A 17,925-nucleotide genomic window follows, 5' to 3' on the forward strand; every position below is an offset into this window, starting at 1 on the left:
CTGCACCATTTGCCAGTACAAAGGTATACCATTTAGTATCTTTTATCTGCTATACATTGTAAACAAGAACTTACTATCAGAAACTTTATAAACTACATCATGAAGATATTTTAATGAGAGTAAGTAAGATAATTGTCACTGTATTTTCTTAGTTAATAAAAATTTTTAGGCACTGATGTGCCAAATATGATTTAGCACTCATCACTTAAATATATTGTTGCATGCAAGTGTTCGGTGAGAGTCTAAGCAGCTCTGTCAAGATAAGGCAACCACATAGCAAGGGCAAAAGCGATTGCTAACCGCTTCTTGTATCGTCCTTACAGACCAGAGAATGAGTCCTAGGATGAACCATAATATCACTTCCTTTATGACCTCAGAGGCAACAGAAGTTGGCGCCCATTCAGACTGCACTAATTTAGCGTTAACTTTGTGGTGGAGAAACATTTTGTCACTGAGACAACAAAAACCTGAGACATCCTTACTGTTGCCTTTTTTGTTCCTTTCTTTTTGACCTCGTTTATTAAAAGGTGTGTCTAGTTGTCCTTCTTCTCTTTATGATATTCTGTGTATTTATTTTACAGAATTACAATATGCATTTTACAAAAAAAATAACACTTTCATTACTGGTGGTTACTTCAGTCTCTTAGCAAAGGTAAAAATGTTGCTGCTGTTAAATGGTGAACTGAAAATTCATTGAAAATTTATACTGCAATTACAAAATCAAACATAGGTGTACTGAATATCACCTGAAAGTTACAATTCTGAAATGTTGCTTGGAAATTTGGAAGTAGAGTGAAAAGCACTCTTAAAAATATTTGTTCTTTAATGGCACTTTATGGTTCCTTACTGGTTTCTGTGATTCTTCACAGAGCCATTGCTTGACAAAGTACCCTTTAATTCTGGGAAGAGTTCTTTGCACATGAAGTTGGTTCTTTGTGCTTTGGAAAGTTTGTAATATTTAGAAAAAATTGAAACTTTTAATGTATTGTAGGCTACCTAGCAGGACACTAACAGATTAAGATAACCTGCACTTAGCCTGTGTGATTGTGCAGTAAAAGTGCTTTTAAAATAATGACCCATTAGTATTTCACAAATCTGTTATAAACTGTTCATGGTTATTTACTTTATGGAGGCTGTTATGGATATGAGTTAATACAGGATCCTTCTGGGATCTTCATGTGGATGTGTCTTTTAAGAACCAAAAATGGTTCATCTATGGCATTGTTCTGAAGAACCACTCTATTTTTATGAGTCTGTGGTCTTAGACACAGTGGGCATTAAAGGTTGCAACTCGAAAAGGATGGAAACTGTCAAAAAGCCTGGCCAAAAGAGTAAAAATTGTTTTATTAAAATACAGTAATTAAAATTCAAACTCAGAACTCTGGGCTATCATACCACCCGGTAAGAAATGTTAAGCATGGCAAGATTTATTCAGGTATTTTTATGCCACCATTAAAAGTTTTCATTCTGACATGAAATATGAGATCCATGTCACACACCTACACCCTGAACTGGACACGTGGGCATGGCAAATAACACAGATGGATGAATATAAATTGAAATACATTATTAAAATGATCAAGCAGTAAGATAATTTCTAATACAGGAGCTAAAAATAGTTTTAAAATAACATGATCTAATAATCTTGAAATGAATATAAAACTAAACTGTGATCATGAAACATTCAAAATACATGTATTTTTTCTATTGCATATCTTAAAATCAACTTGACACCTACGGGTCTCCGTAGACTGAAAACCCTCAGTATTATAAATGTGTCGAAAACTTGCCGGGAATTTTGGATACTCGCCTCATTCTAAACTTTAAACCACTTTAAAATGATCTATAATTTGTGGCAAACAAACAAACAAATCAATGAATATAATAACACAAAAAAGGCCGCGTAATTTATTGATTGTATCTCTTGATGCATGTTTTACAAGTGCCTTGGAATAATTTCAGTCGTTTTAAATTTTCGATAAAGATGGACAGACTGATAAACTATAGTTATTAAAATGTACTTATTATTTAACATATTCCAAAATGCGATAACTGATCAAACCTTGGCTCATGATGACTTATTTTCGATGACTGGAAATACAGCACTGCGCCACCATTGCATCTATTCTTTTATGTATGCACGTATACGTATATATAAAGTGAATGTATCTTGTTGGGGGCGCGAAGGCAGGGAGTGAGTGACTTGCTAAAACTGGGACACTTTTTCGCACTGACACCCAGCCCGCAAGCCTTCGGCAGGGCACCACGTGGTGTCGCCTGGTTTCCCAGTCTCACCGCCTGCCTGTCTCCGTGTTGTCTCACTCTCTCGCACACACTCTGCCGGCCAGTCTCTTTCTAGATTTATTCCCAGCACCAGGAATTATTTCCTGAGGTGAGGTTTGTGCTTGAAGCGTTCAGTTCCGGAGTGCCCAGCGGAGAGCCGGAGGCAGCGGCATCTGGCAAAAGAAAGAGAGAAAGGAAAGCGCTGCAGATCGGGAAGGAAAGAGAGTAGGAATGCAAAGAATCCAAGGCGAATAAGAGGCTGCTCGGTTCTTCGTACTTCTGCCCGTCGCCTGACGCCTTTCCAGTCCAACCTCGGTGAGTAAGTTTTATGTGCGAACCTTTGTTAATAGTGAAAATGTAGAAAGAGAAGGATAAACGAGGATTAATGCGTGACGGCAGCAGCGAGCGAAAGCGAAGATTGCTGCAGAGGAGGGGGGACTGCAGCGGTGCCAGGGCTGCGCCCCCGATTAGAGATCCTACAGCCAATTTCGTGATTCGGAGCATATTTTTGACTATTTACACAAATGAAAGTGAGAAGCAGCCACCTCCTCCCATTTTTGTATTCGGTCTGCGCTGATCGGGTAGGTGATTCAAATTGTACAGGACGTCGCCTTCTTATGTGTGTACAGGTTCCAGTGATGAGAGCTGCAATCTCAGATTAGAATTGAGCAAATAATTATTTTATCGGTTATGCGATCGAAAAATGACGGAATACGTTTTTAGAATCAATGCCGGTAATTAAATGTACAACCCACTCGACATCCCTCAGTCCTTCAGCAACATAAACATACATCTTTGGTGTCGCACGATTGATTTATGGATATTGGGGACAAAAAGATAAATTTATACATGCGATAAAAACATTTCAGGACTACACTGTGGCCTTACATAATACTTTTTTTCATACACATCCTCTTGGAAAAAAGGAGTATCATATTTATATGGCTCATAGTCAGGCCAACAGTAAAACAGCCTGTTCGCTTGCGCTCTCATCAAAGTTGGGTGTCATACGGGGCGGCCCTGAGAAGATGTCTGCGCGCGACGCCCCCACTTACTTTCTTCACTTCATCATTTTCACTGACAGCCGGTGCTTGTTTGTGTCGTCAGTCGATCAGCTTGCAGGAATATACAGTACGTATCTGAATATTCTTTAAAGTAAACGTAATGATACAATATCTATCTATCTATCTATCTATCTATCTATCTATCTATCTATCTATCTATCTATCTATCTATCTATCTATCTATCTATCTATCTAACTAACTTATAGTGCCTTTCCTAAATATATATATGTCTATCTATGTGTCCATGTTGCTATGCAGCATGCAAAAAGGTACGTGTTTTGTTTCGCATCATCCACGGCATATTGTAAGAACTATAGAAAGTGACGTTTCACTCCATGAAGTGGATTACGTCTTTCTGTCTCGTTAATGTTCGGTTTGATAATTCTAATACAGTTAAACGAACAGCTTGCGCCCTTATCATCCAACAGCCCCTCGTGTTTTTCTTCTGCAGGACTGCTGAAGTGGAGATGCAAAGGCAAGTTTGTTTACTTCCAAAATTATGTGACATGGATGGCAAATGAAAAGCAAGATTATTACAGTTAATGGGAAGAGTCTATCTTAAAAAGCGCTACCAGATGTTAGAAGGCATTGCAGTAAAGGCTAAACCTGTAGCGTAGAGTTACGTACTCGTTATGAATGTCATTTAGTTAAAATATCTTTAAATGTGTTAGTGTGATACTGGCGCCCATCCGGAGATTATTCCTGCCTTGCTCTTTGATGCTTACTTGAATAGGCATGTTCTTCCCTGCGACCCTGTTCTGGATAAACGGGATTAAGATTTTTTTGGTGCAAGTTATTTTAGAATAAACTTCAAGTAAATTTCAATGACTGTATATTCTTTCAGTGGATGTATGTTCCATCTGCCTGTACATTCTCTGAACTGATCCTTCCATTCACCCATCATTCTAACCCTGCCTCATCCATGTTTGAGGTTGATGGGTGCTAGAGTTCATCTCAGAAGTATTCGTTACTATCCTAGAGTCAACCCCGAATATGCTTATTTTGTTTCAAGGTGGTGAGAAGCTGAAGCCAATCCTGACACTATGAGGGTGCTATTTTATCACAGAAAAATATGTATAGGTAGAAATGAACTTGAATGAATGATGTAACTTTTTCTCCATTTTACTTTATATCCATTACTAATATGCTTACTTGGACAGAGCAAGTGAGATGGCACCACCTCATAACCAATTCTGAGGGGAACCTAGGCCTGCTGGAAAATCAAAAAATCTTAAGCGTGGCCTTGTTCTGCTCTTGGGTGTTGTCTCACTAGCTCGTGCCTGATTCATCTATATTGATGACGTGTCCCCATAATACATTCTAACTACTTGTATGACATTTGAGGTTAGGTTAAGCTTTTAGTTATATTACAAGTAACTGACAGAAGTTACAAATTTGGCAGTGTGGCATTACTACTATTGGCTTTTTATTTTATTATGGTGGTCCGTCAACAGTTCAGTGATGAGGTGTGAGTAGAAAAGCAAAACTATTTATTTGGTTGTGGAAAGGGTGCTTAATCCTTAGCCACACCACTTTGATACCGAAGGGTGGTCCAAATGTCATGGAAATCCTGGTACCTTCTTTGAAATCCACTGCACCGGGACCTGCAGGGATATTTTAAGCCTTCCATAGCCTTGTAATGGAATTAACAGGTGTCAGAGATAAATTAATAAAACTGACAGGAATTTAAAACCGATAGGAACAAAACTTTGACAAATGGTATGCTGAACATTCAGGTAAATTTATTTAAAGCATGCTTCAATATATGTTACATACAGATTTCTTTCACGACCGTGAAATGGCATTGTAAGTTTGCTTGTGCAAACAAAGATTCTTGAATGCAGAAGAGTTCACTTGCACTTCATAAGTGTATTATGCTCTGCATACTGTATATGCAGAATGTGAGCACATCATACCCATTGCCAGAAGTCTGCATGACCATCACCATCAAGTCCTTCCATGAGAACCCTAAATACAAAGAGGACTGTTTCATTTATGTTAGGTAGAATGCCCAGAAGGGGCTGGGCGGTCTCATGGTCTGGAATTCCTGCAGATTTTATTTATTTTTTCACTCCAGCTATCTGCAGTTTTTTTTGTTTTTTCTGTCCTCTTATTCTATGTTAATTAATGTTGTTTTATTTTAATTCTTACTTTTGTCTTTTATTTTTATTTTCTTCATCATGTAAAACACTTTGAGCTACATTATTTGTATGAAAATGTGCTATATAAATAAATGTTGTTGTTGTTGTTGTACCCTCCCTGTATGTATTGTACTAAGCTGTTCTGCATAAGCACATAAGTTGTAATACTGTCCAGAGTGCAATTTGAGTAGAATGTCCGTAATTTTATTCCTTTTTTTATTTAGACATTTGATAAGATGCTTTTAATAAAATACTTTGTTTTATGATATTGAAGAACAGTAGAAGCTGCAAATAGAATTGATTTTGTTAATGTAATATTGAATATGTTGATTCATGATGTTAATGTACATTTCAAATTTATGTTAGTCTTAACAAAGCAGTTGGCACTTTGAACAAAGTGGTGGAAAGTAGGAAGAATAAATACATTTATTGAAGCTGTTTTATGATGAAGTTATTTTATGATGCAGATTTTTGGAATTACTTGTCAGATGCGAATCAAAGATGTTCAGTTTTTACCAAGCAGTGTTACATGTGGTTTTAATATATGCTGTATACACAGATTGACACTCATGTTTGTGGGTTATAATTAAATTTTTGAGCACAGTCAGTCAAATATTTACAATGGAGAAGTTTTCATTTAATTGTGTGTATACTGTTCCAATGTACTAATAGATACATAGTTTTTTTGATGTCAGCGGTAAATAGAAAACTATGGATGCAACTTTAATATCATTGTATTCAGAGTCATTACATGGCTTAATTTTTGGCAGTACGTGTTTAAGTTTTTTTTGTTTTTTTCTTTTTGTACATACTGAGGTGTTTGAATGCATTGGTAAGACATTGGTAATTTCTTTCACCTTTTCCGAAGCAAGAACTTGAATTGAATCATAAAACGAGACAGGTAGCAATTTGGGAACAGAGCTTGAAATACTTCAGTGAACACGTAACAGCTGAAAGTTTTGTTTTGTCATGATTTATTTTATGTTGAAAGACAAACATAAATCTGTTTTTCTTAATCCATTTGTAATTAGACTGCATTTTAGAATGTGTTACTGTCTTTATTAATGCAATGTTTATTTGAGTTTGTTGTACAGTTTACCTTTTATTTGTAAATACATCATGGGTTCTTCAAGTTGTTAACTAAAAAGATTACAATATGCAAGCTTTCAAGGGTTAGGGTTGCATATTGTTGCATACAAGCTTACATATTGTAATCTTTTTAGTTAGCCAGTAAAAGGTGTCATTTTGCTTGACTTCTCACTACATCCATAGTGGTTAACACGGTACAACACCCTAGTACTCAAGTTGTTAAATTAGTTCAATTCCTATTCTAAATACATAATAATAAAAAAAAAATCAACTGCACATACTGTGTATTGAAATACATAGCTTTTGAGAGGTCCACCTGGCAGATGTGAAAGAAGCTGCAGAAAGTTGAATCTGTTCATTGTTAGGCATGTGGTTGTATAAATGTTGTTTTTTTTTACGGTGATTGCTGGCATCTTCTCCTTTTGCAGAAAAATGTTGAGTGTAGATCCCTTTCCATGCATCATTGACAACATGTTTCTTTTTACTTAATGGCAGTTATGCAGTCTGTACTAGTCTGAGTGTACACCAGCAATTATTTGGTAACCTCTTACTAATTGTTTTTTACATTTACTTTACTGAAATAACTGTTGTTCTCTTTATCAGTTGATTAGATTTACTGATTGCTTACAGTGCCAGTGAATTGATTTTTTAAAAATGTGTGTTCTACTCCTTCTTAATAGGTAAAGTTCTAAATGTTATATTGATAAAGTAATCCATGACATCCAGTTCAGATATTAATACTGTATTTAATAAAAATTCAACCACATGCTGCTGAGCAGTTAGTGTCTTGTATATACTGATCGCCATGCCTATTTTCAAAGAAAAATGTTGATAACATAACCGTATTAGTCATACACTTATTAAACAGGAAGATCCAATATTTAATTTATCGATTTACAGCCTGGGGACTGCAACTACAGATCAATTAGAAAAAAGTAGTGTTAAACTTATCCTTTGGAAAATGACGTGAGTGAGAGTAAAGAGCAAGAAACTGTAATAAATATATATAATATTAATTAATGCTTCCTTTTCATTCAACACTTTCTTTTTTAAAATACATTAGAAAAACATTTTCTAACATGCTTTTACTATAGTAGTATTATATTGTCTCATTTTTTTATTCTGTCCATTTTTGTAACGGCACATATCCCTTACAACATTCTCATTTTTGCCACATCTAACTTCTTATCCTGCACTCCCTTTACTGCCCATGTCTCACCTCCTTACATCATTGCTGGTCTTACTACTGTCTTAAAAACTTTACCTTTAACCTTTGCTTTAATTCTTTGATCAACCAATACTCCTGATATCTTCTTCTTATTGTTCTGACCACATTGCACTCTATGGGTTATCTATGCATCCAATTCTCTATCTTGGGCTTCCAGAGATCCTAGATATATCAATTTATCTACTCTTTTCAATAGTTGTCCCTTTGCAGGCTAATGTCTGAATCCTAATCATCATTAAACCTCATATATTCCATCTTCTTCCTATTTATCTTCAAAAGCCCTTCTCTGTTCTTCCAACTTCCTCTCTACTTCCTCTTTTCTGATGCTACACAACACAGTGTCATCAGCAAAAGTCATGCACCTGGAGTATTGGACTTATTTCTCATGACTCAATACATCCATAATGAGATCAAAGAGTTAAGGACTTAAAAAAGATCCCTGGTGCAGACCTACTCTAACTGGGATCTTGTCTGTTACACCAACACTGCTTTTAACCTGAGTTCTCACTCCCTCATACATATCCTGGACAATCTTCACATACAGTACTTCTCTGGTACTCCTTTCTCTCTAATACATCTTCAGACATCTTGATGTAGCACTCCATCACGAGCCTTCTCCAAATCAGTAAACACCACGTGCAGCCCTTTCAGTTTTTCTTGATGATTCTCTATGAGTTGTCTCAATGCAAAGACTGCATCAGTTGTTTCTGTCCATGGCATAAAGCCAAACTGCTCCTCCCCTATGGTCGTCTCCTCCCTAAGTCTTCTCTCTATAACACTTTCCCAAATTTTCATTATGTGTGACACCAACTTTATCCCTCTATAGTTTCTATAATCCTGAATATAGCCATTCTCCTTATAAATGGGTACAGTCACACTGTTCCTCCACTTCTCTGGTATTCTCTCCTGTTAACAGATCCTCTGCATTAGATCCTACAACACATTTACTCCCTCTTCTAAATTCTTTCACACTTCTGCTGATATTTCATCTGGTCCTGTGGCCTTTCCATTTTCCCTTCTTTTCAGTGCCTCCTTTTCTTCCTTCCTTCTTATTTTTGGTACTTGCCTTTCATTTGGGACTCCATCCCCAAATACTACTTTAAAAATGCTGACCTTAAAGTAGCATTTTGTAATGATGTTACAAAATGATGTTGCTTTTGTTTGCAACGGATTCCTTGAGAATGTGCTTCTAAACCTTTTGAGGCTTAAACTGTCATTGTTAGTAATATTCTCTGTACTTCTGAATTGTCTCGGTTAGTAAAAAAACAATTTTTTTTTAATATATTAACTTTTTAGAGGACAGAAGCTAAAAATAACACAGGCTTCAGAAAAAAATGTTCCTTTCTTGATTGACACAAATAAAAACAGATTTTTACAATGTAACATCAGCAGTAAATTCATATATCTAGCTTAGTAAATAAAGAAAAAAATGTCCAAAGAAAGCAATTGAATTTTAAGATTATTTTGCTGTGGCAAAAAATGTTTTTGATTTAACATTTTTTTAGTGATTTATGTTTGCATTTTTTATTTTAATAGTTTTTAGCTCTTTATTTAAAAATATATGCAATCTGCAGATTTGCATCTGCTTACTTTACCAACTTGTTATTTATATTCCTATTCAGTCATTGTCCGCTAGGTCACGGGAGTCGCTGGAGCCAATCCCAGCCAGCATAGGGCACAATACAGGAACAAATCCCTGGGCAGGGCAACAGCCCACCGCAGGGCACACAAACCCACACACAAAGCACACACTAGGGACAATTTAGGATCGCCAATGCACCTAACCTGCATGTCTTTGGACTGTGGGAGGAAACCGGAGCACCCGGAGGAAACCCACACAGACACGGGGAGAACATGCAAACTCCATGCAGGGTATTCCTATTCAAATCATTTATATATTAAAATTAGCAACTGCCCTAGCACTGAAACCTGTGAAAACAGCACTCTTAACATCAGCCAATGCCAATGCTGATGGGGTTTCTTGCGCTATCACCCTCTGCTTCCTGTGTCTGAACCAGTTCCGCAACCATCTACAAACATGACCCTGAACTCACACTTCTTTAGTTTGATGCACAACCACTCGTGTGGCACCTTATGAAATTCTTTCTGAAAGTTAAGATAAATAATATCATATGCTCCACTTTGACCCGATCCTTTTGTTGATTCGTCATAGCATGCCCGCATGTTAGTTGGGTGAGTGTATAATTTCGTATTTGGCTCACATTTTTCTCTTATTTACCCTTGTAACCATGCCTCCAAAGCGGACATCCGATGAACGTGCTGGTGATGAATCAAAAAAAAGGTAAATGATGATGATGATGGGGGAAAAAAAGTAGAAATAATAAAGAGATCAAAAAGAGGTGAAATGCTATCATTCTTTGGAGAAGCGCTATAGTCAGTCAACGATCAGAAAAAGTTTAAAAGATAAAGATTCTCTCTGTTCAGTAGAGTACCATATGTAGTTACTTTAACTATTTCTGTATTATTATTGTGTACTACTATTATTATGTTTAAAATGTTTTAGTGTATTTGGAAGTGTTTCTTAAGTGTATTATATACATATTAAGGTAAAATATATATCATATATTCACAATACGACAAACATTTGACTAACTGACGGTAAATGAGAACCATATATACCTATTCTGACTTATATACAAATTCGGCTTAAAGACAGACTTAGGAGCGGATCTTGTTCATTATCCGGAGACTGCTTGTAATGGCGTTCCTATGGTTATAATGGCTTTCAAATGATTCTGCAGTGAATATGCAGGCTTTGAAAAAGGACTGCTCAATAATGTGATGCTGAAGTCATTAAATAAACGATTAGCTTCCTTTAGTCTTATAACCCCAATAGTTTGTTACACCTCTACAATAGGCCAGTTTTTATTTACATATTTTGGTTTCAGCTTTTGAGGGTTAATTCTTGTTCAATGATAATCTTAGTTTTTTTTTTTTTCTTTAATATCTCCATTAAAAATGTTGTCAAAGCAAATCAGTGATTGAATTACTGGATTCAAGTTACTATTATATGAATCAAGTTTATTGTTATTTCTCAAAATTAATTCATTTAGGAATGCATTTTCCAAATTCCTTTTTCCAGTACATTGGTGCATGATGACCTGACATTATTGGAGGCAACACAGTTCATTTGTAGAGCATAATCACTTACATTGGGCCAATTTAGTGTCACCAGTTACTTTAACTGGATTGTTTTTGATGTTTTGGAGAACACAGGAGGAATTAACAAAGGGCCCTAGAGCTCTGAGGTGGAGACACTAAACTCAGTCACGGTGTTTCCTTCAACAAATTAATAGCAGTTTATATAAAAGCAACAGGAATGAAATGAACTAATCAGTTTAGAAAGACAAACCAATTTTAATGAATATATACAGTAATCCCTCGCTATATCGCGCTTCGCCTTTTGCGGCTTCACTCCATCGCGGATTTTATATGTAAGCATATTTAAATATATATCGCGGATTTTTCGCTGCTTCGCGGGTTTCTGCGGACAATGGGTCTTTTATTTTCTGGTACATGCTTCCTCAGTTGGTTTGCCCAGTTGATTTCATACAAGGGACGCTATTGGCAGATGGCTGAGAAGCTGCCCAACTTACTTTTCTCTTTCTCTTGCGCTGACTTTCTGTGATCCTGACGTAGGGGGATTGAGCAGGGGGGCTGTTCGCACACCTAGACGATACGGACGCTAGTCTAAAAATGCTGAAAGATTATCTTCACATTGCTATCTTTTCTGCAGCTGCACGGTGCTTCGCTTGACGTATTGATTTTTGCTTGAAAAACAAACTCTGTCTCTCTCTATCTCTCTCTCTCTCTCTCTTTGTCTGCTCCTGACGGAGGGGGTGTGAGCTGCCGCCTTCAACAGCTTTGTGCCGCGGTGCTTCGCATACTTAAGCCAAACAGCCCTATTGATTTGTTTGCCAGAGATTGTTTTCTCTATCTATGTGACATTCTGTGCTCCTGACACGCACTCCTTTGAAAAGGAAGATATGTTTGCATTCTTTTAATTGTGAGACGGAACTGTCATCTCTGTCTTGTCATGGAGCTCAGTTTAAACTTTTGAAAAAGAAACAAATGTTTGTTTGCAGTGTTTGAATAACGTTCCTGTCTCTCTACAACCTCCTGTGTTTCTGCGCAAATCTGTGACCCAAGCATGACAATATAAAAATAACCATATAAACATATGGTTTCTACTTCGCGGATTTTCTTATTTCGCGGGTGGCTCTGGAACGCAACCCCCGCGATGGAGGAGGGATTACTGTACTACTTACTAATGCATTGATCTGTATCTGTCATAGATTTATGTTCTTTGGACCTACAGTATTTAAGACAGCTTGGTTCAAATTAGGCATGGTGTATAAATAAAATCAATTATTATTATTATTATTATTATTATGTGTTGGATGATTAAAAAGAGTCATTGTTATTAACCATTCTGAGTGTTTTGAAACTGCTGGATGTGAGCCTTGCATCATAGAACCTCATCAATATATTTTCTGGTAATCATAATCCTGAGGACTGCATCCCTATTAAATTTGTGTCTTTTGAGATGTATGTAAATAATGATGCAAATAGACTACACTAGTGTTGTGTCACTATGAATTGTAAATTCACTGTCCAGATGGTTACTAGCCAAATGAACATCTTCATGTAAACCTTTTCAGTTCCATTTCCATCGAGATGCACTTTGTATGTTTGTTTGTTTTTTGTTTTGTGTAATTCTTGACTGACAATATATCGGTCCCTTTTGTTTGGTGTAACTCAGAGCTGTTTGATTGAATCAATGGTCACACTTTGTATGGTCATAAATGGATTTTTGAAATACAACTGACATGAATCTCTTTGAAGTCATGTTTGTTAACATGTTGACTCTGACTCATAAATGCATCAAAAAAGGGTGCTAAGCAAAATGAATGTTGTATTTATTCATTTTAATTAAGATATTTGCTTTATTGATTGAAAATGGTGACAAGAAACCAGTTCCAGCTCTGAGACATTTGTATGGGAGAGCTTTGAGACTGATTATAGGTATAAGAGAATGCATGTAATGGGCGGCACGGTGGCGCAGTGGGTAACGCTGCTGCCTCGCAGTTGGGAGACCTGGGGACCTGGGTTCGCTTCCCGGGTTCTCCCTGCGTGGAGTTTGCATGTTCTCCCCGTGTCTGCGTGGGTTTCCTCCGGGCGCTCCGGTTTCCTCCCACAGTCCAAAGACATGCAGGTTAGGTGGATTGGCAATTCTAAATTGGCCCTAGTGTGTGCTTGGTGTGTGGGTGTGTTTGTGTGTGTGTGTCCTGCGGTGGGTTGGCACCCTGCCCGGGATTGGTTCCTGCCTTGTGCCCTGTGTTGGCTGGGATTGGCTCCAGCAGACCCCCGTGACCCTGTGTTCGGATTCAGCGGGTTGGAAAATGGATGGATGGATAGAGAATGCATGTAAATTGCATTATTTATTTCGTTATTACCCCCCTTGTAACTCGATTTGCCAGGCTTTTCTCTTAATGTGGTGCTTTTCCAAGTTGGCATCTACCCATCTTACTTTATTTATCTCCATCTTTCACTTTAGACCTTTTCAGGCACAAGTATCCTTAATTTCTTTATTCAGCGTCCTCTTTTGAGATTGGTCTAACTGGTGGCCGTGATGTTAGTCACAAAACACCCTCAGGTAACCGTTCTGCTACACTAATCTTAGCCACAGTGTGACCAGTCTTTCAATGGACATTTTGTGACTGATGTTGTGGCATTACATGATGCTGGGCCAATATGTGACTGACCTCATAGGTATTGTGAGCTGCAATTAAACTCTGTTTTAAAATATTCTAACTTTAGTTTGACTATAGATGGCCCCAGTGTGCGGTCAGGTTTGATCTGATTTAAAAGTTCATTCATTTTTCAGTACATGGTGTGTAATGCATGTACAGGACCATAATTCAAAAACATGTCTTTCCCCCAGCTTTCTTGAAGGTCCATCTTTCACAGACATTTTTTTTCAACTAGGGAGATGATTGCTTTAACTGTTCAGACTTGATTGTTAGTGCAGTAACCCTTGGTTTAATTAGTGTATCAAGGTTTCTAAAAGGAGATGCCACCTTATTTATAACTGCGGTTTGTATAAAACATAAATGTTATAGCTCAGTAAGCTGAAGGTTTATTAACCTCTACTTTTTCATCACATAGTTTCACGTGGTTGGTATAAAACACGTTTGCTTATTATTGTCTGTTGTTTTTATTATGAGGAACCAAATCACTATTGTGTAAATTCAAAGCTAACATTAGCAGCATATTGAGCATCCACCTGTCCTGGCACTTGATGTATCTTTGGTTAAGCTTTTATTTTTAAATATACCATATGGTCCTTAAAGATTTTCCTATCCTCCTATATTCTTTTCGCCTTTTCCTGTTAGTTGAGTTGCAAAACACAAAACCCATGTCTGGATTAGATGAACCTAACTTACCCAGCATTTGTTTTCTGTGGGGAACCCTTGTCATTACATGAATACATCTATGCACAACATTAGTTAGCAAGTTCATGGACAAATCATTTCCTTTATGACTAGTAATTTTGACGGTAGTCTGATGGGTTTCTTCATTTTTTTATTGTAACAATTGTAGCAATTTTTAAAGAAAGTTCTATAGAAACACCAGCACTATCACTAATGCCTTAATACTTATCCTATATGTTTAACAAAAATTACTAGTGCAGATATTCAAGGGCTAGTACATTTTCATCCATTTATACATTAGGAATACCACACACAATGCCTTATTTTCAGTCCTTCGACTTTTATTCCATTACAGAGATGCAGAGTATCAAATACTATCCTGGCATCACTGGACACCGCATACAACAACAACATTTATTTATATAGCACATTTTAATACAAAAATATAGCCCCAAGTGCTTTATAAGATGTCAAAGAGGAAAGTTACAAGAAAAGAAAATCAGATAAGATTAGGTAAGAATACAATGGATATAAAAAGTCTACACACCCCTGACGAAATCACAGATTTTGTGTAATAAAAAAATGAAACCAAGATAAATCCTGTCAGAACTCATTCCACCTTTATTGCAAAATTACAATCTATACAAATAAGGTGAAAACAAATCAGAAACTGTTTTAGTGAAAAAATGAAAAAACTATCACACAAAAACCTGGTTGCATTAATGTGAACATCCCATAAACTAATACTTAGTTGAAGCACCTTTTGATTTTTTTACAGCCTTCAAGCTTTTTGGGTAAGCGTCTAGCAGTTTGGTACATATGGACTTGGCCACTCCTCCTTGCAAAAAATGTCCAGATCTGTCAAATTATGAGGACATCTCCTATGCACAGCTTTCTTCAGGTCACTCCACAGATTTTCACTTGGATTATGGTCTGGGCTCTGGCTGAGTCATTCCAGACCATTGATCCTCCTTTGATGAAGCCATTGCTTTGTTGATTTTAATGTATGCTTTTGGTCGCCATTCTGAAAGGTGAAGTTCCTCTTCATCTTCCTAGCAGATGCTTGAATATTTATGCCAAAATAGACTGATAATTGGAACTATTCATGATTCCATCCACCTTGACTAAAGTTCCAGTTCCAGTTGAAAAAATGCAGCCTCAAAGCATGATGCGGTCTCTATGCTTCACTGTGGGTATGGTGTTCTTTTAATGATGTGCTGTGTTATTTTTGCACCAAACGTACCTTTTGGAATTATGCCCAAATAGTTCAACCTTGGTTTCTTTAGACCATAATACATTTTTCCACATGGTTGTGGAAGACTGGGTTGGAGACTTTTCTTCACCCTTTAAACCATGAGCAGTGCCCTGAGTTTGTGTAAGAAATGTGCAAGTGTTTTTTGCTTTTCAGATCCCCTTTCTATTTACCATTAAATTGTTTTAATTATTATCTATTCACTTCTGATATGCATCAGTATCTCTTACTAACTTCAATTATAGACCTCAGAGCCTAGTGAAAATACAGGCTCCCCCCAAAAAAAAAACCATTTAAAATATAAAATTTCAAAATATTTATTAACAGAAAATGAAAAAATTAAGCTTTTAAATAAACATACACATAAATTCCTTAAATTACTAGTTAAATGCGCTTAATTAATTACTCTTCTGTTCTAATCCAAATCTATACAATCTACATATTTATCTCACATTTCAAATTTTAATATCTCGGGATGAAACTATTTACAAACTATTAGACTTCAGTATCATTCAACAATATATTATAGGACCCCACATACCTACCTACTCGAGTACACACACACATACATGCACACACAAGTATTAAACATCAAACGATACATTAAACAGAAAACATTTACAAATACAAACAAAATAACCAATGTTGATGGCCTGAGCGACGCTCGTGTGAATGCTCAACAAACGTGTTCAAAAGCCTTGACAACTCCTATGGAATTGCATGGAGAATACCCTTCAAAATGTCCTTCATGGTTGTAAGGACTTTCAGGACTTTCTCATTCATGACACACAAACTGCTGTTTCATTTCTCCTCTTTTGTGCTTGTAATCCCATTCAAACAATACATCCACTGGCTTGCAGTAAATGCTTGCTAGCAGTCTTGCCACTGTGCTAACAATTACAGTGCGAGCTCTCAGGCTAATCAGTTGTTCCTCTGCACCATTCAATTCCTTCCTCTAAATATTTTAATATTTTTAGAAGCACACAGAACTGGAGTTGGACAGCTCTGCAATAGCATGTTGTTTTTTTTTTTTTTTGTTTTCCTCATTTGCGTCCCGGTCTTTTTAAGTCTCCCGCCTTTTCAGTCAATCCCATTGTAGGTACAGGATACATACCCTCACTCAGCCAATCACACAACTGAGATACTGTCAAAATAATTTGTGCTCGGCATGATAACCAGGCAGTTCTCAAACAGCATTTAATTTTTTAAAACTTTTTTAAACCAAACTTAAGGCACCTATAGGGTAAGAGCTATGCAAAACATGGACTATCTGCTTTAAGATAGGAATCCACAGCATTTTACTCTCATATAGTAACTGCAAAAGGCTCGGCCAGGAGCCTAATACTGCATGCCTTAGCATTGTGGTACTTTTGTATTTTATTCAAAATATATTTACTTGTGTAGTAAGAAAAATTATTACTGCTGTCAAAGTAACATAAGATGGATGTGCTGGTAAACTAAACTGATAAATAATCATTTTCATTTATGAAGGACATGTTAAGCATTAACCTTTACTCTGCAAGACCATTATAGACTTGAAACATTTTCCAGTACTATGTAGAACGGCAGGACGGTATTGCTGTCTCAAAGCACTTTAGAGATGGTATCAGGTGGGATCTTAATGAATTAATTATTTTAGAGTCCCAGATGATTCTACTTCCTTTGATTTACTACATCTTTAACTCTTTAACTTGTCATATTTATAACCATTTAAGTGTGTACAAAACCTGACTAAAAGTAGATGCAACAATCCAACACACCCCCACCCATCCCCCATTTTCCCAGGTTGCACCTGTAATGCTGGGATAGGCGCCAATTCACTGCAACCATGTAGGCTCAGAAAACAGATGTGTTCAGGAAAAGATATTCACATTTTTTATTTTCAGGGATTATTGAGATGTGAAATTCTTTATTTGATACTTTACTGAGATGAAAATATTCAGAATTACAAATTAGAAATTGTAGTGCTTTAAAATCTTGGAGCACAATAAGAGATGATATGAACAGTAATGTTTTATATGAGAAAATGAAAGCTGTATTTCTTTTATTTTTGTGCTTTTTTTACAATTGGTGGTGTGTATTTAGCAGGTTTGAGTTGCTTGTAAGCAGACCCCCGTGACCCTGTAGTTAGGATATAGCGGGTTGGATAATGGATGGATAGAGTTTCTTGTAAGGCAGAACAGTGAGACCATAGTCATTGTTGCTGACCCTTGGTCCAGAATTTCAACCCTGTTCTGCCTGTGGTATTAGCATGTTCTGCCTCATCTGCAGAGAGTTTTCACCAATTACTTAGTTTTTCTTGCTTAGCAAATCTAATACGGCCATTTGCAAATGTGGGTGTTTGCCTTGTGATGTACTGGCTCCCTAACTGTGGCTTGTTTTTGCCTTGTACCCAGTGTTACCTTGAGTTAC

At 36.7% G+C, this 17,925-nt stretch overlaps 1 protein-coding gene across 8 annotated transcripts in view; it reads left to right on the forward strand.

Moving 5' to 3' along the window:
• Positions 1 to 2,301: 2,301 nt before the first annotated feature.
• apbb2b (amyloid beta (A4) precursor protein-binding, family B, member 2b) overlaps positions 2,302 to 17,925 on the forward strand; it is a 342,228-nt gene continuing 326,604 nt past the window's right edge. For 4 of the 8 annotated variants that reach the window (XM_028801948.2, XM_028801950.2, XM_051928064.1 and 1 more), the window contains exon 1: positions 2,303 to 2,598. The gene's annotated coding sequence lies outside the window, so the exon portion shown is untranslated. Of the gene's footprint in view, positions 2,603 to 17,925 lie in introns of all 8 variants that reach the window. The other 4 variants (XM_051928061.1, XM_051928058.1, XM_051928063.1 and 1 more) reach the window with 4 other exon arrangements.

Source organism: Erpetoichthys calabaricus, chromosome 5 (genome assembly GCF_900747795.2).
Source record: "Erpetoichthys calabaricus chromosome 5, fErpCal1.3, whole genome shotgun sequence".
NCBI classification, from domain to species: Eukaryota; Metazoa; Chordata; class Cladistia; order Polypteriformes; family Polypteridae; genus Erpetoichthys; species Erpetoichthys calabaricus.